The sequence below is a fragment of the Heloderma suspectum genome, chromosome 3, assembly GCF_057233095.1.
Source record: "Heloderma suspectum isolate Gila_16-S chromosome 3, 16-S_ref, whole genome shotgun sequence".
In the NCBI taxonomy this organism is placed as follows: Eukaryota; Metazoa; Chordata; class Lepidosauria; order Squamata; family Helodermatidae; genus Heloderma; species Heloderma suspectum.
Genome location: NC_139460.1, coordinates 319336372 through 319355848, shown reverse-complemented (window position 1 = coordinate 319355848; position 19477 = coordinate 319336372). Strand labels below are relative to the sequence as shown.

Sequence of the window (19477 nt, the reverse complement as noted above, 5' to 3'; positions counted from 1 at the left end):
CCTGCATCTCATAAACTGACAAAATGTCACATTGGGACAGAGACGTACAGAAACAAATTTCTCAACGTCCTCCTTGGAACAGCAAATTCCAGAAGGTGCAACAGGAGAAGCTATAGCTGGCTGCGACTTGAGTAACAACCAAGAATGGATTCAAGCAGGAACTAGAGATAAGCCACTAAATCTCAGAAGACCACAGAGTAATAATTAAGATTAACGTCCTCGAGGGGTGGATTCATCCCAGAAACTAACAGGTGCCACTCAGTTATACAAACAGGGGATTTTCCAGAGGAAAAAGAAGGAAGCTATTTTATTTTTTAAAGCCCCAACCCAGGACTTCTCTAATGTGCTTAAGAGGCAGAACTGCATAGGGACAATGTCAGAAGATAACAGACAGGCTCTCTCCAAATGAAGCCCATGGTGTGGGAGAGGGCAGCAGAAGGCCAGAAGCAGAGTAAAAGATGTTTAAAAGCAGCCAGATTTGAAAGAAGAAAAGGATGCTTGAGCCAAGCAGGTATTTGATAGTCGATGGAAATCCAGCTTTCAAGGCTGATAACAAGAGATATAAAATGAAGATGGTTCCTGATAAGTAGCAATCAGCAGACTTAACTATTCAAGGGCAAAATAACATCCAAGGCCATACGTCCTTGTTGCTCATTGCAGGAAGGGGAGGAGCTCCAATACCTCATCCAATCCCCGTGGCCCAAATGCACAGGGAAGGGAAGAGGCTTCCAGCAGGGCTGGTAGTGCCTCATGGGTGGTGGCACCCACTTTATGGCTGTGACATGGAAGCGGTGGCAAATTTCATTCAGCTGCCTTGCTCCAAATGCTGGTAGGTGCAGGTGACAGGTGGCCTGTGAAGCAAGTGCGTGACTTGGCTAGAGCTTGGAGGAGCTGTTCCTCCGGGTGCCAACCAAGTGCCTTCCTCTGTGCAGGAGAAGGCACGGAGGACGGTAAAATGGGTGTGGGGCGTGATGATGTCAGGAGAGGGGCATGGCTCCATCCCCCTGGCATCATCTAGCTTGCTGGATTGGTCAGAGTGGGTGTGGGTGGGGAAATCTGGCTCCCGGACACAAAAAGAGTCCCCAACCCTGCAGTAGTGCAACACGCAAAGGGCTGGATGCGCCTGATCTCATCTGACCTCGTAAGCTAAGCGGGGTCAGCCCTGGTTAGTACTTGGATGGGAGACCACCTGGGAATCAGGCTTCCTGCATTGAGCAGGGGGTTGGACTGGATGGTCTTGTAGGCCCCTTCCACCACTATGATTCCATGATTCTGTGCACAGATCAAAATCTGGTCTTGGAGTAAGAAGAGTGCGTAGTATGTGAGGCAACATTGCACAACAGCTGGGTGCTCCTGGAAAGCTGTATGCTGGATCAGGATCCTAGCACTAGTGGAACAACACCATGCAAGGGGTGGGGGAGAAGGGTTCTACTTGCATATGATGGATGAAGGATGTCCCAAGTGGTGATCCCTGGTGTGAAAGCAGGGGTCAGTGGAGGCTGGGGCAGTGAATCTGCTCCAGGTTTCAGTCAGAACCAGTCAGAACCCTAAAGGAGTGATCCAAGCTGCTCCACCCATTGGATAGCTCCTTTAGAGTTCTGACTGAAACCTGGAGTGGATGCTGTGCCTTACTGACATGGGAGCCACCAGTCTCCACTGGTTGGGGTGTTACAAGCACACGAGATTGTCCCTATCTGCATCTGTGAAATGTGTTGCAGGGTATGGAACCATTTGGGAGTGCAGAGGAATAGCTGAGTGGCTTCCCTCAGCAGCAAGCTGCCCCATCGAGGGAGAGCTGAGATACAGAACTGGCTTGGCTCTCAGGGGTCACCTCATCCCCAAACTGAGAAGATTCTAGTCCATGGTGTCTGCATCTAATCTAGGACTCCATGCAGTTGCCTCACCTGGTGACTTAATGGCTAATGGTAAGATTTCACCAGAGGTATCCTATCTCACAGCTCACTTTCTTAGCCCACCCACCCAGCTCTATTTATAGAAATAGCATCCATCCACAGTGGTGTAGAAGCTACTTTTCTCCTATGTGACTCTAGTCAGTCGCATATGCATATGAATATTAGAAACAGCAAAGTGTGTGTGTGTGTGTGTGTGTGTGTTGAGGAATTTCCAGCCAATTGTCACCCTTCTAGCTGGGCAAATGATTGGATGGGTAAAACACAAACAATTGGCCCACCCACATGCTTGCAGCATCAATCCACATGCTCATATGGCAACTGAGTTGGAAGGAATCATGGGTGTGTGTAAAAAAGGGAGCAATGGTACATTGATGAGCATTGTGAGCATAAATAGCTTGCCACCAGGTAACAGATGCTACTTAGAGAAATTGAGAGCCAGTGTGGTATAGGGGTTAGAGTGCTGGACTGGGACTCGTGAGATCTGGGTTCTAGCTCCCACTCAGCGATGAAGCTCACAAGGTGACTTTGGGCCAGTCGCTGACTCTCAGCCTAACCTACCTCACAGGGTTGCTGTGAGGATAAAATGGAGAGGAGGGGGACCATGTAAGCCACTTTGGGTTCCTTGCAAGAAGAAAAAAGGTGGGATTAAAATGCAATAATAAAATAATATTAAAAACATTAATGCAGCTTCCACATGGGGTGGATATAAAGTTTGCTCTGGCCCTAAGCCAGCCTTCCCCAACCTGGTGCCCTCCAGATGTGTTGGGTGGCAATGCCCATCATTCCCAGCCAGAATGGCCAATGGTGGCTGGGAATTATGGGAGTTGTAGTCCAACACATCTGGAGGGCACTAGGTTGGGGAAGGCTGCCCTAAGCACTCTCTACCATCAGCTTCCTGACGGGTGCATCGCAGGCGGAAAAGAGGACTGTTTTAAGCTCATTGAAAACGGAGTGTTTTCCCACATTTCTGATGGGGTGCTGAAGCAGTGTAGCGAGGATGTGAATAGGCCCCTCACATCAATTGGAAGCAGGAAGTCCTCCAGATAATTGTCTGGTCCGGGAGGTGATCAAAGTGTACACAAAACAATCATGCTGAGGAACCTAAACATCTTCCTTTCCTCCCCACCCCCCTGCCCCACTGCAGGGGACTCTGGAGAGAGGCCACCTCTTGTCAGGTAATTAAGAAGACTGAAGGAATTGCCCTTGGTTGAGGTGTCAAAAAAGGAAGTCCTCTTGAACAGCGTGAAAAAGTGCTACATCCCAGCCGCAAGACTTTGGCAGTGGAATGCAGACAAACAAATCTCTCGTACTGTAGTTTTGTTGTGTTCCTTCGCCCGCCCCCAAATCTCTGTCCCCTGTGGCACTGAAGCCTGAAATAGCACACCTGGGCAAACTCAGCTTGCTTGCAGAGAGGGCGGAATGATGGTTTTCATCTTGGGAAGTGTCGGATATGAAATCACAGAAGTGCCAATTGTCAAATATTGTCGGAGTTTGATATCCTGACAATAGCCTCCACAGCGGGGAAGGCCCAATGATGGATCGGAAAATGACAAGTGTGGAAAGGGTTGGGCACACCTCCCTCTGCTGCTCCTCCATTTGAAAAAAACAAATCACCCCCTCCCGTTATTATTTAAAAAAAAAAACGCACAGAGAAAAAAGGCTCTATTATACATGGGTGTGTGTCAGATATAATTAAAGCATGAATTTAGATTGTAACTGTAAAGTCTTAGGGAAGGGCTCTTCAATAACAACAACAACAACACAATGAAGTGGACTCTAGTCCCTGAAAGCTTATGCCATAATAAAATTGTTAGTCTTTAAGAGCCAGTGTGGTGTAGTGGTTAGAGTGAGAGCTGGGAGATCCGGGTTCTAGTCGCCACTCGGCCATGGAAGCTCACTGGATGACTTTGGGCCAGCCACAGACTCTCAGCCCAACCTACCTCACAGGGTTGTTGTGAGGATGAAATGGAGAGGAGGAGGATTATGTATGCTGCTTTGGGTTCCTTGGAGGAAAAAAGGCGGGATATAAATGCAATAATAAATAAATAAGGTGCCACAAGGCTCTTCTTTATTTTCATCTAGAGGAAGCAGATGTTTGCCTGATAACATCCGGGCTAGACTATTGTAATGCACTATCTGTGGGGCTGCCTTTAAAGCCAGTTTAGAAACATCAGCTACAAGAAAATACAGCTGTTTGGATATATGGAGCATTAACACCTATACTTCTATTGGTTACCTATCTGTTTCCAGGCCCAATTTAAAGTGCTGGTAAGCCCGCAACAGTTTGGGACCAGGTCCTTTGAAGTGCCACCGGTGCCATGTGAACCTGCCCAGGCTGTGATTGGCCTCAGAGGCATTGCTCGGGGGCCTGCCCTCGAGAACAATTCGATTGGCAGGCATTAGAAATAGGAAATACTCAGTGCATAGCTCCTACTTTTACCTGCTTTCAAATGGACCCTGGAAACTTTTTAAAGATTTCCATGCTGCTTATTAATATGTGGTGCTCTGTGTTGTTTTTATCTGCTCGTGTGTTTAATGTCATAATGTTAACATTGTTTTAATGGTTTTAGTTTGGGCTTGTGGTTTTATTGATTTTTTTTTTTTTACAGTCTATGACAGCTCTCCCCAACCTGGTGCCTGCCAGATGTGTTGGACTACAACTTTTTTCATCCCCATTTAGTTGGGGAAGGTTGATGTACGCATGGTTCTGATGTGACCTGCCTTGGGGGAATTTTGCCCTGAAAGGGCCTTGGTGGGCAGAAAAAAACACCCCAGTTTATAAATACTTTAAATAAATACATTAACAATAATAAAACATAAATCCTTGAAATAAATAGAAATAAATAAAGAATGTGAACATTTGCAGAGGATAAGGTAAAGGGAAACGTGGAGACGGGGTAGGGAATTTGGTTTAAATCGGACCCTTATGCCTGATTCTATGCAGGGAAAGAGACTGTGATCATGCAGCCACTCTAAGAATGGGCCCATAAATATCCTTGTTTTGCATTTCTTCTTGTAGGCAAGACTTTCAGAGCCAGGAGAGTAAGTAAAGTTTTAGATGAGAAGAGCTTCAGCTAGTTGAAACTAGGGATGGAAGAGAAATGTGTTCATTTAAGAACATAAGAAGAGCCATACTGGATCAGACCAAAGGGTCCATCTAGTCCAGCATTCTGTTCAAACAGTGGCCAATCGCCTGTTGACCAGGAAACTGCAAGGAGGACATGAGTGCAACAACACCCTCGTGCCCATGTTCCCCAGCAACTGGTGTACATAGGCATACTGCCTCTGGTAGTGGAGGTAGCACCATAGCCCTCAAGCCTAGTAGCCATTGATAGCCTTCTCCTCCAGGAATTTGACTAACCTCCTTTTAAAGCCATCCAAGTTGGTGGCCATCACTACATCTTGTGGTAGCAAATTCCATATTTTAACTATGCGCTGTGTGAAGAAAGACTTCCTTTTATCTGTCCTGAATCTCCCACCGATCAGCTTCATAGGATGACCCCACTGGGTTCTAGTATTTTGAGAGAGGGAGAAAAAAGTCTCCCTATCCACATTCTCCACACCATGCATAGTTTTGTAGACCTCTATCATGTCTCCCCTTACCCTCCTTTTTTCCAAGCTAAACAAGTCCAGCTGTTGTAACCTTCCCTCATAAAGGAGATGCTTTAGTCCCTTGATCGTTTTAGTTGCACTTTTCTGCATTTTTTTCCAGCTCTATGATATCCTTTTTTAGGTGCGGTGACCAGAACTGTACACGGTATTCCAAGTGCGGTCGCACCATAGATTTGTATAAATGCAGTATGATAGTGGCAGTTTTATTCTCTATGCCTTTTCTAATTATGCCTTACATGATGGAGCTTGCCTTTTTTGTGGGGGCCACACACTGGGTTGACATTTTCATCCAGCTGTCCACCACAACCCCAAGAACTCTTTCTTGGTCGGTATCCCATCAGGTTATACTTGAGGTTGGGATTTTTTGCCCCAAATTTAGCATTTTAATGTGTTCTCTAACTCACACTTCCTGAAGTAATATGTGGACCAAAATGCAGTTATACTTCAATATTTGCAGTTTTCTGAATTTTGCGATGCTGTTCGCCAGTTAAAAAACAATTCATTCAAAAACGCATACAATGTGCACAAAAATAGGCATATTGGCAAAAACAACATACAAAAATACATTATAGTAAGGGAACTTCCTTGCAGAAAATGCATTCATTTGGAGAAATGAGCACAAATTTTCAGGTAGACTCTTTTAAAAAATCACAAACTGATGTGCAAATGGGAGGAAATGAATTTAAGGTTGGAAAAATGAGAGCAAAACTTGAAATTGACAGATTGGTTCTTCCCTAGCTGAAACAAGTGGAAATCCCAGCAGCTCCGTTCATGTCAACAATTAGTCTTATAGCACCAAAAAAATAAAATTAAGGAGTCAGCACAAAGCAAAGTCATTCCATGATGTGATGGGATTGGGAGCAGCCCAAACGAACGGCTCAAGAATACCATTGCGGCTGTGCTCGGGTTTGCACAGGTGTGCACATGGTGACGCCAAGCAGCGGGGGAACTCTGCCCATCTGGTTTCTGCAAGTGTGTGCCAAACATGCAACCAACCCTTTTCTGAAGTGGTTTCGCATCCACTAAGTGTGGCGAAGAGGCAGATTAAAGCACCCCAGTAAAGGATTACTCAGGTTTTGTTTAACAATCCTAAGAACTTTGTTTTTGCCTCTTGGCCTAAACCTCTTTTCATATTGTTTCCGTGACAATGCGGGCGGATGTGGGGGTAATGATTCAATGTCGATACATTTGCAGTGAACCCTCCCATCCTTGCGAAAGGCTGCCAAGGAAGAGATCAGGTTCTGAGCCATGTTTTCAGGAGAGACGTGTCCACCTCTGCAGGCAGGGTGGAGCAGCAGGAGCATAACTCACTGGTGGAGCGCATGCTTTGCATGCATAACATTCTGGGTTCAGTTCCCCATATCTCCAGTTAAAATTAGCAAGGCTGGGAAAGATGCTGAAGACAATGCTGGAAACCTGCTCTCAGAGTAGATCGGCCTTCCCTAATCTGGTGGCCACAAGATGTGTTGGACTACAATTCTCATCATTCCCAGCCAGCATGCCATTCTTTGGGAAATGGATCTATTTAAAATTTAGAATGAGAAGAGGGGGTTACTGCAGGGCAGAATTAATCTTTTTAACAAATTGTGTGCACAAGTTTCCAGAGAGAACCCAGCCATAGATTGCCTTTCAAGCTACCCTAAAATGCTGTAATTTTAGCTTTCCTTTTTCCTGGGGTTTGATCACAGAACAGCCATTTGGCATGAATGAAACATGTTTCAAATGCTTCCTAGAGGTGTATTCTGCCCCCCCCCCAAAAAAAAATTCATAAGAAAAACCTAAGAATTGCCTCCCCCAGCACTCAACAGGACAACCTTTTTAATGCCTTTTGCTGCTCATCACACCAAACTCTTTGTATCCAATAAATTTGCAAACCTTGCTGGGAAGCAAAAGAGGCCAATCCCATTGAAGATACATCAGTAATTTGTTCCTGCCAGTCAGTAGAGACTTCTTTCCGTTATTTGCAATTGGAGCACCATTTCAGGTGTGTGTGTGTGTGTGTATTCCCAGCAAGCTTTAAAACTCTATTCTTCAATAGATACAAGATCAAATTGCAGAATATTGTGCATTTCAATAACATTTTTCTGGTTATTTGTTATGCCCCATAATTATGTTATCAATTCAGATCAAAGAATCATCCATTTAAAACAGAAATGGGATTTCTGTTTCTGGAGTGCATCTCTACTACATTAAATGAGCTTACAGTTTAATTGCTTACAATTGTGGTTTTCACACTGTGTCCCAGAGAACCTGGGTTCCTTGGAAGGATATTATGTTTTTAACAGAAATGTCAAATATAAGCATTTTAAAATAAATGTTGTTGGGGAATTGCTAAAAGGCAGCAATCAGTGAATTACTAAGGGTGCAATCCTACGCATGTTCAGACAGAAAAATGTCCTACAACTCCCAGCATGTATTTTAAATTTTGACAAGTGGGACTGACTACAAAACGTGGGGTGCTCCATTTCATTCTCCTTCTCACCCTGGTCTTCGATTTTCAACTATGAGTCAGCTTTCCCTGGCCTGTTTGTGCACTCCTCATTGAATATTGACTTCATTTGGGGCCCCTCTTCATTAGTTTTTTTTGGTACTTTTGTAAACTTTGGGTTTTCCCAGAGGGGCCCCCACCCCCATGTATGTGGACAGTACTGTTTTGGCTGCATAAGAATTGGCGCTCACCTCTGAACAGCAGAAATAGAGGGAGCCATCACCGAAGGGAAGCCATTTGGATTTTCTGCCTTGGGCACTGAGATGTCTGAATCATCCCTTGCAATGTGCAGTCCCAACAGAGGAACACAGGTTGTGATTGAGGTAGTGATCTCAGTTTGGGTGGGAATGATGTGACCCAGCAGATTGAAGCACATGAGTGCCAGCTCTAGAACGTTGCCCAGATTCCCAGGCAATACACGGAGGTTTCATCTGTGGCAGGGGCTGAGTGATTCCTTGCCAGGGAACTCAATATGGAAACTGTTCCCTGAAGGTTAGACCTTTGGGAAACATCAGTTTATAACAACAGTTGCTCAGTGTGTAGAACTAGTGAGCTTGCCAGAAACAGAGATGCCCCTAAGCTGTATAACACCCGTCAACCCAGCATTTCCCCAAATGGTGCCCCTGTCTACAGTAAAGCAGGACCCAGGAAGAGGCTTTCTTTGCACTTAACTGGAGGAGTGGGGGAATTTCTTTCCACCCCCAAATATTATGATCCGTCAAACCGGGAGAGCATGTGTCTTCCCGAAGGGAAATTTAATTAGGCGCATCTCCATCCCGCCTGACATCCTGTGAAACCCTATTTTAGGCTTTCCAAAAACCCTTAAAGCCACAAGGCCAGTGATAAACAGAGTAACGTATGGCTGTCCCCATCTGTTGCCAAGATGAGCTCACTGTGGAAGCAACAACCAGAGAGGGTGGGGAAGAAAGGGCTGCCCTTTGGGACTGACCTTACAGGAATCATAGAATCATAGAATAGAATCATAGAATCATAGAATGGAATTTGGTGTGAGGCTTCTTAGGAAGAAAAGAACAGGGGGGAGTGAAGCAGGTCTAAGAGGAATATTCGCTGGAACTCTCTCTGGGAGCTGCTGTGAGGCTGGAAGATCCTGGGGTGACTGTCGAAGCCATAGAACTAGGCCTCAGATGGTGGAAGGTGAAATGACTTCTCTCCAGCCCTGACCAACTCCTGACAGAAAGCCTTGATAAGGGCTAGGAGAGTGGGTAGAATGCTGGCAACTTAGCCCCCTGCTCCTAGAAGCCCAGTCAGCTCCCCCATCTTACATTTTCGCTTCATAGCCATGAGGACTAGAGACTTATTTATGGGGAAGGACCATAGCCCGTTGGTAGGATACAGGCTTGGCATGCAAAAGGCCGCAGAGCCAATCCCTGGAATCTGACAAGGAACCTGACAAAGAAACCCTGAGAGAAAACACAATGTCTACATTACCTGACTTCCCACCTACCGCCATTTCTCACTGATCAAAGAACTTCAAGCAAGTCTTCAGATGGTGGTCCCAAAATCAGGTAGGATGATGGTGCAGTATTTAGGGAAGGAGTTTAACAGATAACAGGCCTACCAATGCCCATTAGCCACAAGAGCTCAATAAAAGCTCTGTGTTCCAAGGCAGTGTGCCTTGGAGTATCTGATGCTGAGGTAAGTGACCAGCGCTGTCCAGCCTGTCAGCATCTAGAGGCATCAGGCCGTCCACTGCTGGAGACAGAACACTGGGCTAAGTGAAACTCTGGACTGATCCAGCAAGGGAAATGTTCTGTTCTCATTGTGGGGAGTCACTCCGATTCCCTCCCAGATGTTGTAGATCAGGGTGGGGGCCTTGTGTCTTGCCTCCTGCCTCGGCTTGCAGCTGCTTGCTCTCCTTTCCCTGTACTCAGATGTTTTGGGTTTGGCACACCCCTCCTCCTGCTCTCTCAACCCCCCATCTCATCTCCCGGGTCGGGGCTTTTGCAAGGCCAACTCCTGATTCTTTCCAGCTGTGCTAGGCCCGAGTGGCTGACACAGTTCCTGGAGCCTCTCCCTGCCAAGACACAGGAATGTCAGCCAAGAGTTAGCAGCGCGCGCGCGGAGAAAGCCAAAATCCTCCGCCAATTAATCCCAAATCTTCCTCCTCCTGTCAGGGGAGAGACGAAAGGGAGCGGTACATGTTTGCGTTCCCAGCTAAAGCCTTGTCTCTCGAGAGCTGGAGGCCAGATCGGCCAAGCACATGGTGTGGGAACTGGGAATGGCTCATCCCAGCGCTTCCCAAATGGAGGGCAACGTTACCTCAGGTCGAGGAAAGCCCGGCCTCTGGCAGGGTGGTTGTTTATCATCAACTGGACCGACACCTGTGTGTAGAAGGAGCAGAGGCAGGATGGGGGTGCCCTCCCAAGCTAAAATTCTTCCCTTCGTCTCTTGAAAATGGTCAGCGTGTCCATCAAACCCTAAAGCAAATGCTCTGTACAACCCAACAGCCCAGTCTCAAATCTCAAAACTCGGGGCCAAGTGAGACATTCCTTTAACTGCAGCTAGCAACTACATCTGGGGTTTAAAAAAAAAGAAAAGAAAAAAGGTGAGGGTGCAGGGGAGACGTTCGATATTTAGCGCGTGGGGGAAGGTTTAATTGTTCCCTCCCCAGCCATAATCCAGACGAAAATGTCCCCCTCCCACAGCAAGTCGTTTTAGAAAAACAAAGTCTCCCATTAGTATCAATGAGACCGCTTTTTCCTAAGGCAATTGCCATGCTGGTGGGGTGTGGGGAGAGGGATTCATAGGAATTGTGGCCAGGGAGGAAAGGGTTAAGCTTCCCTGCTTGCACGTGGTGGTCTGGGTGAAAATCCCACCCCCCCTCCCTTCAAGGGATTTTTCAAGCCACTTCTGAACAAGCTCTTAGGATGCAATCCTATGCATATTTAGACGTGAAAAAATGTCCTACAACTCGCAGCATCCCCCAGCCAGCATAGCTGGCTGAGGGATGCTGGGAGTTGTAGGACTTTTTTCTGTCTGAACATGCACCCTTTGTCTGTAAACTCTGCACACAGAGAGGCTATGGGACTTCGGGACAGGGCCTAGCACCTTGCTGACGCAGCTCCACAACACGCACGGGAACAGCGTGGGCAGAACCGCTGCCGATGATACTGCCACGGCAGTGCTTCCTTAGGGTTACGAATTGCGTTATGCAGCATTTTCGGCCTGCGCCGGCATCTCGATCTGTTGTGTGGAGCTCCAGCCAGCTGCATGGAGGTGCTGTCGGAAGGAAGGACCAGACAAACTGGTTGCTGGTGACCCAGTTCAGAGTAGTTTGCTCCCACAGCAAAACAATCCAGGCCTCAGAAGAACTGGTGCTGAGCCAAATTGCCAGCAGGTAGGTTGTGGGGCTAAAACTCACCTATTCTCAGCCACACATGCACACACACACACCACGCAGAATATCCTAGCCCCCTGGGGTTGGCTGGGGGTTGCTCTCAGTATGGTTAAAAGCAGGACAAATTGTGAAAAATTTGGGAAGGGCGTGTGTGAGGGGCTTTTTTCAGGCAGCTCCCACACTGCTTATCAGAGGGTGGAAAGTAATTCAATGGAGAATATTCTTTTTAAGAGGGCAACTACCACTTGGACTAGAAAAGACCCCCCCACACACACACACACACCCTGATTAAACAAAGCTTCTCCAAAGTAGCTTGGAGGCTTTGGGAAACATGTTCAAACAACCCCGACTGTTGCCTCTTCCGTGGCCTGCTCCACATGGCCCATTTAATTTTGTGGGGTCTAGATGCCAAGAGACAAACGTCTGCCATTTGCGGGCATGTCGGATGTCGTGGCTGTATGTTCCGTCATAAAAAAGGCCTTTTCCAACCCTCTCCAGGTATGTGTTTCACCGGTGATTTACTCCAGCCTGGCTGCGTGTTGAGGTCACGCGGTTTACATGATGCTGTGGCCATCCAGCAGGCATCCTGGAGTTTATCGTGGGAAAAACCGGTTCTTCTGAGACTAGTTATAGTCCGACTTTTCCTCTTTACTTCGGCTCAGTTACGGTCCTGTAGGGGTGTGTTCCATCACCCACATTTGAGTCGTTATCATAGTCCTGCTCATGGGGGTATGTAGCCCTGCCATGCGGGTGTGTTGCTCACCTGCCTGTGACCTCACTGACCCAACCCTTTCCCTCCCTGTTTTCTGGAACTTTCAACGCTGTTTTGGAGCACGATGCTGAGGGACCAACTTTTTAAAAATACATTGAAAATAAGCGCAAGATCACTAGTGCGTATAAGCGTGCTATCGTGGGCTAGCAAGTGCTCCCACCACAGCCTGAAAACAAGTTTTATCTCAGGTCACTTCCCCAGAACTACACATGGGGAGGATCCACGACTAATATTCCTTTGTGTCCTTTGGTCCCCTTTTGCAGGCTTCATAGTTCAGCTTTCGTATATCACATGCTAAGGTACATACTCTCCATGCCAGTATCTCGCTATCACTTTATCACTCCATCACGAAATGGCACTAACACACATTTGCGGTATCGTGTGATAGCGCTATTGCACGATAGCGCATTAGTGCATTAGTTCAGGGGCGTCTGCTGACTCCTGTTGTAGTCAATGAGGTTTGTCCCCGAAAATGCCCTCTCATGCATTTGTGCTATTGCACGATAGCACATTTATTCAGGGGTGCCTGCTAATGTGGTAGCCTGGTATTTAGAGGGAAAGGGAAAAAAATGGGTGGAATGGGGCATTGCTCTGGGAAGCCTACTCAGAAGTAAATCCCATTGTGGCCAATCAGGCTTGTTCCCGAGATTGCCAGTAAGGGGATTAGCGCCTGGAGGGGGGAGCCTCTCCTATTGGTTGAGCAGTCCCTGCCAGTCTGGTGACATTCACTTCCAATCCCCCCACCCCACCCGGAAGTGTGTTTCCATCAGGGACTTATAATGGTGTGGTGCGGTCCTTCGTGGAGCCATGCGTGGAGCCATGGTTTGAAAAACTACAAGCTAGAGCCAAAATGAATGTGCAGCCAGGTCGGAGGTGGGGGGCAGCAAAGAGGGGCCCAGCAGTTCTCCTAACTCAGACCTGCATGCACAACTCTACAGTGCAGATCCATAATGCTGTAGTGTCCCAACTCAATGGGGGGAGGCGGTTAGCATTCCCAACTGCAGATGTTTGGGGATTGCTATAATAAATGATGATAATTTGGGCCAGCCTTCCCCACCCAACCTGGCACCCTGCAGATGTGTTGGACTGTGACTCCCATCATGCTGGCTGGGGATGATGGGAGTTCTAGACCAGCACCTTTGGAGGGTGCCAGGTTGATGAAGGCTACTTTAGGGGGATTGCCGAACGTTAATTACTGGATTTTGGCGAGCTAATACATCATATTAAGTCCTCTCTCTGCTGCTGACAGTTGATACTCTTCTATGGGAGGATGGAAGCCACAGGGATGGAAAATGGAGATCTGCCTTTGGCTGCCCCCTCTGCTGCTGACAGCTGATGTTCTATGGAAGCTGCAGCAATGGAAAATACTCAGAGAATGTATGCATTAAGGGCCCCATTAGGAGGTGCTGTGCTTCAGGAACTATATCCGAGTGGAAGACGTGAGCTCCACGTCCACCCTGGCAAAGCTCTTTCTTTGGCCACAGTTCACAACCTGTAGCACAGAACAGTCTGGAGGGGTCCGATATAGTTCAGTTTCTGGAGCTAAGCAGGTCCAGAAGATTGCTTGGGAAGCATGCCTACCATTGGGGAGTGATATGTTGTGTGGCGATGTCACTAGCCAACTTATGTACAGTGAATGTATGAGGGAGGGGAGGGGAGGGGAGGGGGCAGAGGAGGGAAACAGTGGGGAGCCCCAGCCGATGTGGGCTCGGCTGGATGTCTGCGTGGAGTTTGCACCAGTTACAGTTCCCTCCAAGCGATTGGAACTCCTGCTTTCCCAAGATTCCTGGTCCATGTAGAGAGACCCCTAAACCTGTATACGTGTATGCATTTAGGGCACAATCCTATGCATGCCAGGACTTTAAAACTGGCTGGCTGGGGAATGCTGGGAGTGGTAGGATGTCCCCCCCCCCCCGCTCTTAACATGTTTAGGATTGTGCCCTTTGGCTCCATGCAAATGTTCAACTGATTGCATACTTTGGTTCCATGCAGATGTCAATCCAACCCCCCCCTCACACACACACACACACACACACACACACGAAACAGTCTGAACATCTGCTCAGGGCTACTGATTTTATGTTTTCAAAAATGGGGGCCAGCTGTCGCTTGCTTGTTTCTTCTTCCCAGCAGGCCTCCAAGGGCCAGCCCGAGGTGCAACCCACGACCGTCGCGGCTCCTGGCACGCCACATCTCGTCTGAATGTCTGCAACCTCCTCCCACGTTTCATCTGAAGACTCTGCCCTTGCAGACTTCATGACTTCAACGGCAAGTCAGGCTTTTTTCTTTTCCTCCTCTTCCCAACCTGCTTTTGTAACATCTTGCCTGAGGAAGAGATCTGGAGATCTTGAAAGCTTGCACACTAGTTTGTGACCTTTAGTTGGCCTAATAAAGGTATTGGCCTAGTACAGATTGTGCAAATGTGTGTTATCTCCATCTGGATTGTGGGGAAATGTATTGTTTAAAAGTCGACGTTTGCATCTCTAGTGGTGTACTTGACCCCATTGCTCATATCATTTCCTCACGATCAGGAATATTTTGCCTACAGTGTGTCAAGAGGAGACTTGTTTGTTGTCGTCTATGGGTGCACAAGATGCTTCACGATTCTTGGAAACAGAATGGGTGAAGGTCCCCAGGGGGCAAGCCCATCCCTGACAGGGACCTGCTCCCTGTAGGGCACGGGGTGAGGAGCGTTGTTCAACCTGAGGGCTGAATTCAGTTTTGGAAACACTCTTGTGGGCTGCCTTCCAGTGGTGAATGGGACCAAAGGCAAAAGCGGGAGTGCCAAGATCTACAGCATATTGTAGCCTGAAGCGCTTCCTGCCAGTATCTAAGCTGTCCGAGAGGCATTTCAAGTTTTTTGAATGCAGGAAAACCTGTGCAGAAGCTGGGATCCCACCAGACCATCAGCCAGTGGAGGCTGGTGGCTCCGATGTCAGTTGGGTGGTGAATCCGCTCTGGGTTTCAGTCAGAAGCAGCCAGAACGCTAAAGGAGCTCCCCAAGGTGCACCTTGGAGAGCTCTTTTGGAGTTCTGACTGAAACCCGGAGCAGATGCACTGCCCCACTGACATCGGAGCCACCAGCCTCCACTGCAATCAGTGGCGGGGTGAAATGGGGGTGGGGCCAGCAGAAGGGGGCACGGTCTTCTGGGAACCTCAGAGGGCTGGATCGGAACCCCAGGAGGACTAGATTTGGGTCTGAGTTTCTGCACCCCGCTATAGGGCCAGCTAAAGAGTAGAATGTGGGGTTACCCAATTCAATGTATTGGCAGTAGATTTGGGACAAAAGGAATCTTTCTCACAGTGCATTATATTCACTGGCACTGAATTCATTGCCACTAAATGTGGCAACAGCCACTGGCTTGGCCTTAAAAGGGGATTCGATAAATTCATGAAGACAGATCAGTCACCTGCGATCCAAGAAGACCTCTTCTGCAAGACAGCCTGTGGTGCCCCCTATGCTACAGATCTGTAGTGCTATAGTATCCTAATTTAGTGTTGGGTGTGAGGTGAGGTGGGGTGGCATTCCCAACTGCAGATGTTTGGGGTTTGTAATAATAAATTATGATAATTTAGGTCAGCCTTCCCTAATCTGGTGCCCTCCAAATGTGTTGGATTACAACTCCAATCATGCTGGCTGGGGATGATGGGATTTATAATCCAACACATCTGGACAGCACCGGGTTTGGGAAGGCTGATTTGGAGGGACTATCAAGCCATTAATTACTGGATTTACTAATCAGAGATGTACATCTAGGGTCCATCTAGTCCAGCATTCTTTTGCCAGTGTCCAACCAACTGCCTATGGGAAACTAGGGGTGTACGAAACACTTACCTGGTTCTGCTGGGGCCATCTGTGGTGTGGGGGGAGGCACTCCATCCCCCCCCGGAATCCTCGCTGGCCGGCTCCACTCCATGGCAACTCTGTGGAGCTGCCAGCCAGGGCCGGCTGCAGCCGGGCTGCTCCGGCCGCCATTTGTGTGGCTGCCAGCCGTGATAGACTACGTATTTACATAGCCTATCACGAAAAAGGCAGCCATGCAAATGACGGCCACTACGACGGCCGCCATTTGCGGCCACAGCAGCCCGGCAGTGGCTGGGAGACCAGCCGGAGCCGCCTCCACTGCTGGAGTTGCCGCATCTGCCGCCAGGTACACTCCGTCCCGGGGGATTCTGCGGGGTGGTGGTGGTGGGGAGGCCGTTCTGCCACGGATTCCAGGGGGCTGGATTCTAAAGAATCTGGCCTCACTGGAGTCCGTGGCAGAATTCTCTCACATCCCTATCAGGGAAACCCACAAGTAGGACATCAGTGCAATAGCACACACATGTATACACCCAGCCAAGTCCCCCAGCAACTGGTGTACATAGACATACTGCCTCTGGTACTGGACGTAGCATATAGCAATCAGGTTTAGTAGCCATTGATAGCCTTCCCTTCCATGAATTTGTCCAATCCCCTTTTACAGCCATCCAAATTGGTGACTGTCACTACATCCTGTGGTGGCGAGTTCCATATGTGCTGTGTGAAGAAGTTGTTCCTGAATCTCCCACCAATCAGCTTCATGGGATGACACTGGGTTCTAGTATTATGAGGGAGAAAAAATGGCAGCTTTATTTTTTATTCCTTTCCTAATTCCTTTTGACTCCTTTCCTCATAATTATAAAAATAAATTATACCCAACATGAAATTTGCCTTTTTCACAGCAGTTGCAAAGTGGTCGACATTTTCATTGAACTGCCCACCACAAAGCCAAGATCTCTTTCTCAGTCAGTCACAGCTAGCTTAGATCCCATCGGTGTGTACGTGAACTCGGGGTGTGTGTTTTTGCCCCAATATGCAATTCCGATTGCACAGGGCTTGGAAGGGGCACACTGAATATTGCAGCTCCCCAAAGGACTGCTTCAGTTGTTGGTGGAGTTGGGCTGGGCCTGCCTTGTTTTTCTCTCAGGCCGCCTGGTCACATTTGTGGCTGGGATGTGCAATTTAAGCATGGGTCCAACTTTCTGCCCACCGGCCTGCACAGAACTTCCATCTGCCAGTATTTTTGACACTGTTTTTAGAAGGCTACACAAAGTGCGAGGGGAGGAAGTGGTTACAGGGTTCTTTGGAGCCCCACCTTTGGGATTTCTTTGGAGAATCTCTGCCCCCCCTTCTTTCAAAGAAGTTTCCATCAGCTTCCAAGCACTTTCCAGAAACTCAAACAATCCCATCTTTTGTTTCCCCTCCTTAAGTCCTAAACAGGAGATTAAGAGGGAAAACAGCAGAGCTAAGAACTTCTTTACAGAGTGGGGGTGGGGGAGTAGGGGAGAATGAAGGGGGAAGGGAGAGGCACACAGCCCTGCCCTAGAGAATAGCACAGTCCCCAGCCCATTGGCCATAGGATCCCTTGGAGATGGGCCTGGAGGGAAACAAAGACGTCGCCCCCCTTCTCAAGCACATGCCCACACACACACGCCCCCACACACAGATCCTTACTTCACTGGGGTTTCCACAATCCAATTCCAATTCTGAATCCAAAATCAATGATGGTGCTGTTGGGTGGGGGGATGGAAAGGAGGCGGAAATGAACCCGCTGCAACTCAGACAACAAATGTTTATCCAGTACCCAGCTTTCCCCATTACAATCTCTATTAAAGCAAAAGTGTGTGTGTGTTTGTATGAAATTTGCCAAATGATCTGGACTGAATTAATTCCTAAGAATTTAGGAATTCCTTTTCTTGATCAAGCCATGGATCCATCTAGTTTCTGGCAGTATCCAGCCAGATGCCTCTGCATGAAAGAGACGGCTGCGCCATTTGCCCTGGGCACTCTGGCAAAGGTAGACTGTGTCTGATTATGGAGGTTCCGTTCCCAACTCTTCTTACGACTTGCAACTTTTGATGGACATAGGCTTCACAACTTTGCTTTAAAACAAAAAAGGATGAGCCAATCTAAACCAGTAACCATCACCACAGTTTGTGGGAGTGAGGTAAGTCATGCACTAGGTAAAGAAGTGCTTCTTTTTGTCTCTCCTGAATCTCTGCTCCCAACCATCTTTCTCAGGTGACCCTGGATTTCTGGGGTTATGAGAGTGGGAGTTTTTCTCTCTCCGCTCATGTCACTTGTGTGTTTCCACTTGTGGGCCTGGCTGTGGCTGAGAGAGCAGAACTGAGCAACCAGTGCACTCAGATAATTTTAGACTCTGGACTCCATGGTCCTATAAGGGAGGGGTGTGTGTGTCTCTTGAGATGGTAATGTGTATTATTTCACTTACTTCACAATGTGGCAAGCCAGCCCTGCTGTGTTTGGGAGCCCTCCTGCTGATTCCCAATTAATGGGGCCCCAGACCTTGGCCCCAAAGTCATTCCCTGAAGGCACCATTGGAGATGGTGAAAGCCAAGGAAGAGAACGAATGGGCCAGCAGGCAGAACAGATGCACTCGAGGATGAAAACACCTTTCCTTAGAAGCCTAGAAGCTGTACCTAAAAGGTGGGAAGTAATCCTATGAAGGGGGCCAGGGTGGCTTAGTGGTTAAGACGCTGAACTGCAGACTGGAAGGTCGGCAGGTCAGCAGTTCGAGACCCGAGTGCTGCGTGACGGAGTGAGCTCCCGTCTTCAGTCCCAGCTTCTGCCAACCTAGCAGTTCGAAAGCAAGAAATTGCAAGTAGATAAATAGGTACCGCCTCGGCGGGAAAGGTAACAGCGTTCCGTGCACCTCGGTGTTCAGTCATGCTGGCCACATGACCACGGAAGCGTCTTCGGACAGCGCTGGCTCTTCGGCTTAGAAACGGGGATGAGCACCGCACCCTAGAGTCGGAGACGACTGGTTGGGGACACCTTTACCTTACCTTTAATCCTATGAAGACCAACTGCCACCTGGCTCCTCCTCTCCTGTAACTGTCAACTATTAGTAGCCATTCCACCTGGCTGCTGCCGAGGGAGGGGTGGAATACCAGCTACCATTTGGTTCTTCTCTTCCCTGAACTCTCTTCATTCTAGCTGGTCAGCATAAGAACAATGACAGGACTGTAAGAAATGGTGCTTGAGCATAATTGTTTTCCTTTAGCCCCTCCATCCCTGTTTCCTTTTGTGTTATGACTGTCACACCGTAAGTCCTGTGCACAGGGATGGTCTTATTTTTTAAAATCTTTGTACAGCACCTATAAAATTTTAGGCCTGTCTTCTGTTTTACCCTTTGTAAATCACCCAGAGTGCTATAAGCACTGATAAATAACATAATATTTGGGTGTTGCAGTCATCAGTTAACAAACATACACGTGTGAACAAGCCACCAGAGACTTGCAGCCCAAGATGTGAATAGTCATTTTAAAGTAAAGCATAAAATCCAGCTTTG

At 48.0% G+C, this 19477-nt stretch overlaps 1 long non-coding RNA gene across 1 annotated transcript; it reads left to right on the top strand.

Annotated features, from left to right (window-relative positions):
• Positions 1–334: 334 nt before the first annotated feature.
• On the top strand, positions 335–3968 carry LOC146351609 (uncharacterized). Its single transcript, XR_014788910.1, has 3 exons — positions 335–511; positions 1719–1925; positions 3058–3968. It is a non-coding gene; the product is annotated as an uncharacterized LOC146351609 (long non-coding RNA).
• Positions 3969–19477: the final 15509 nt, after the last annotated feature.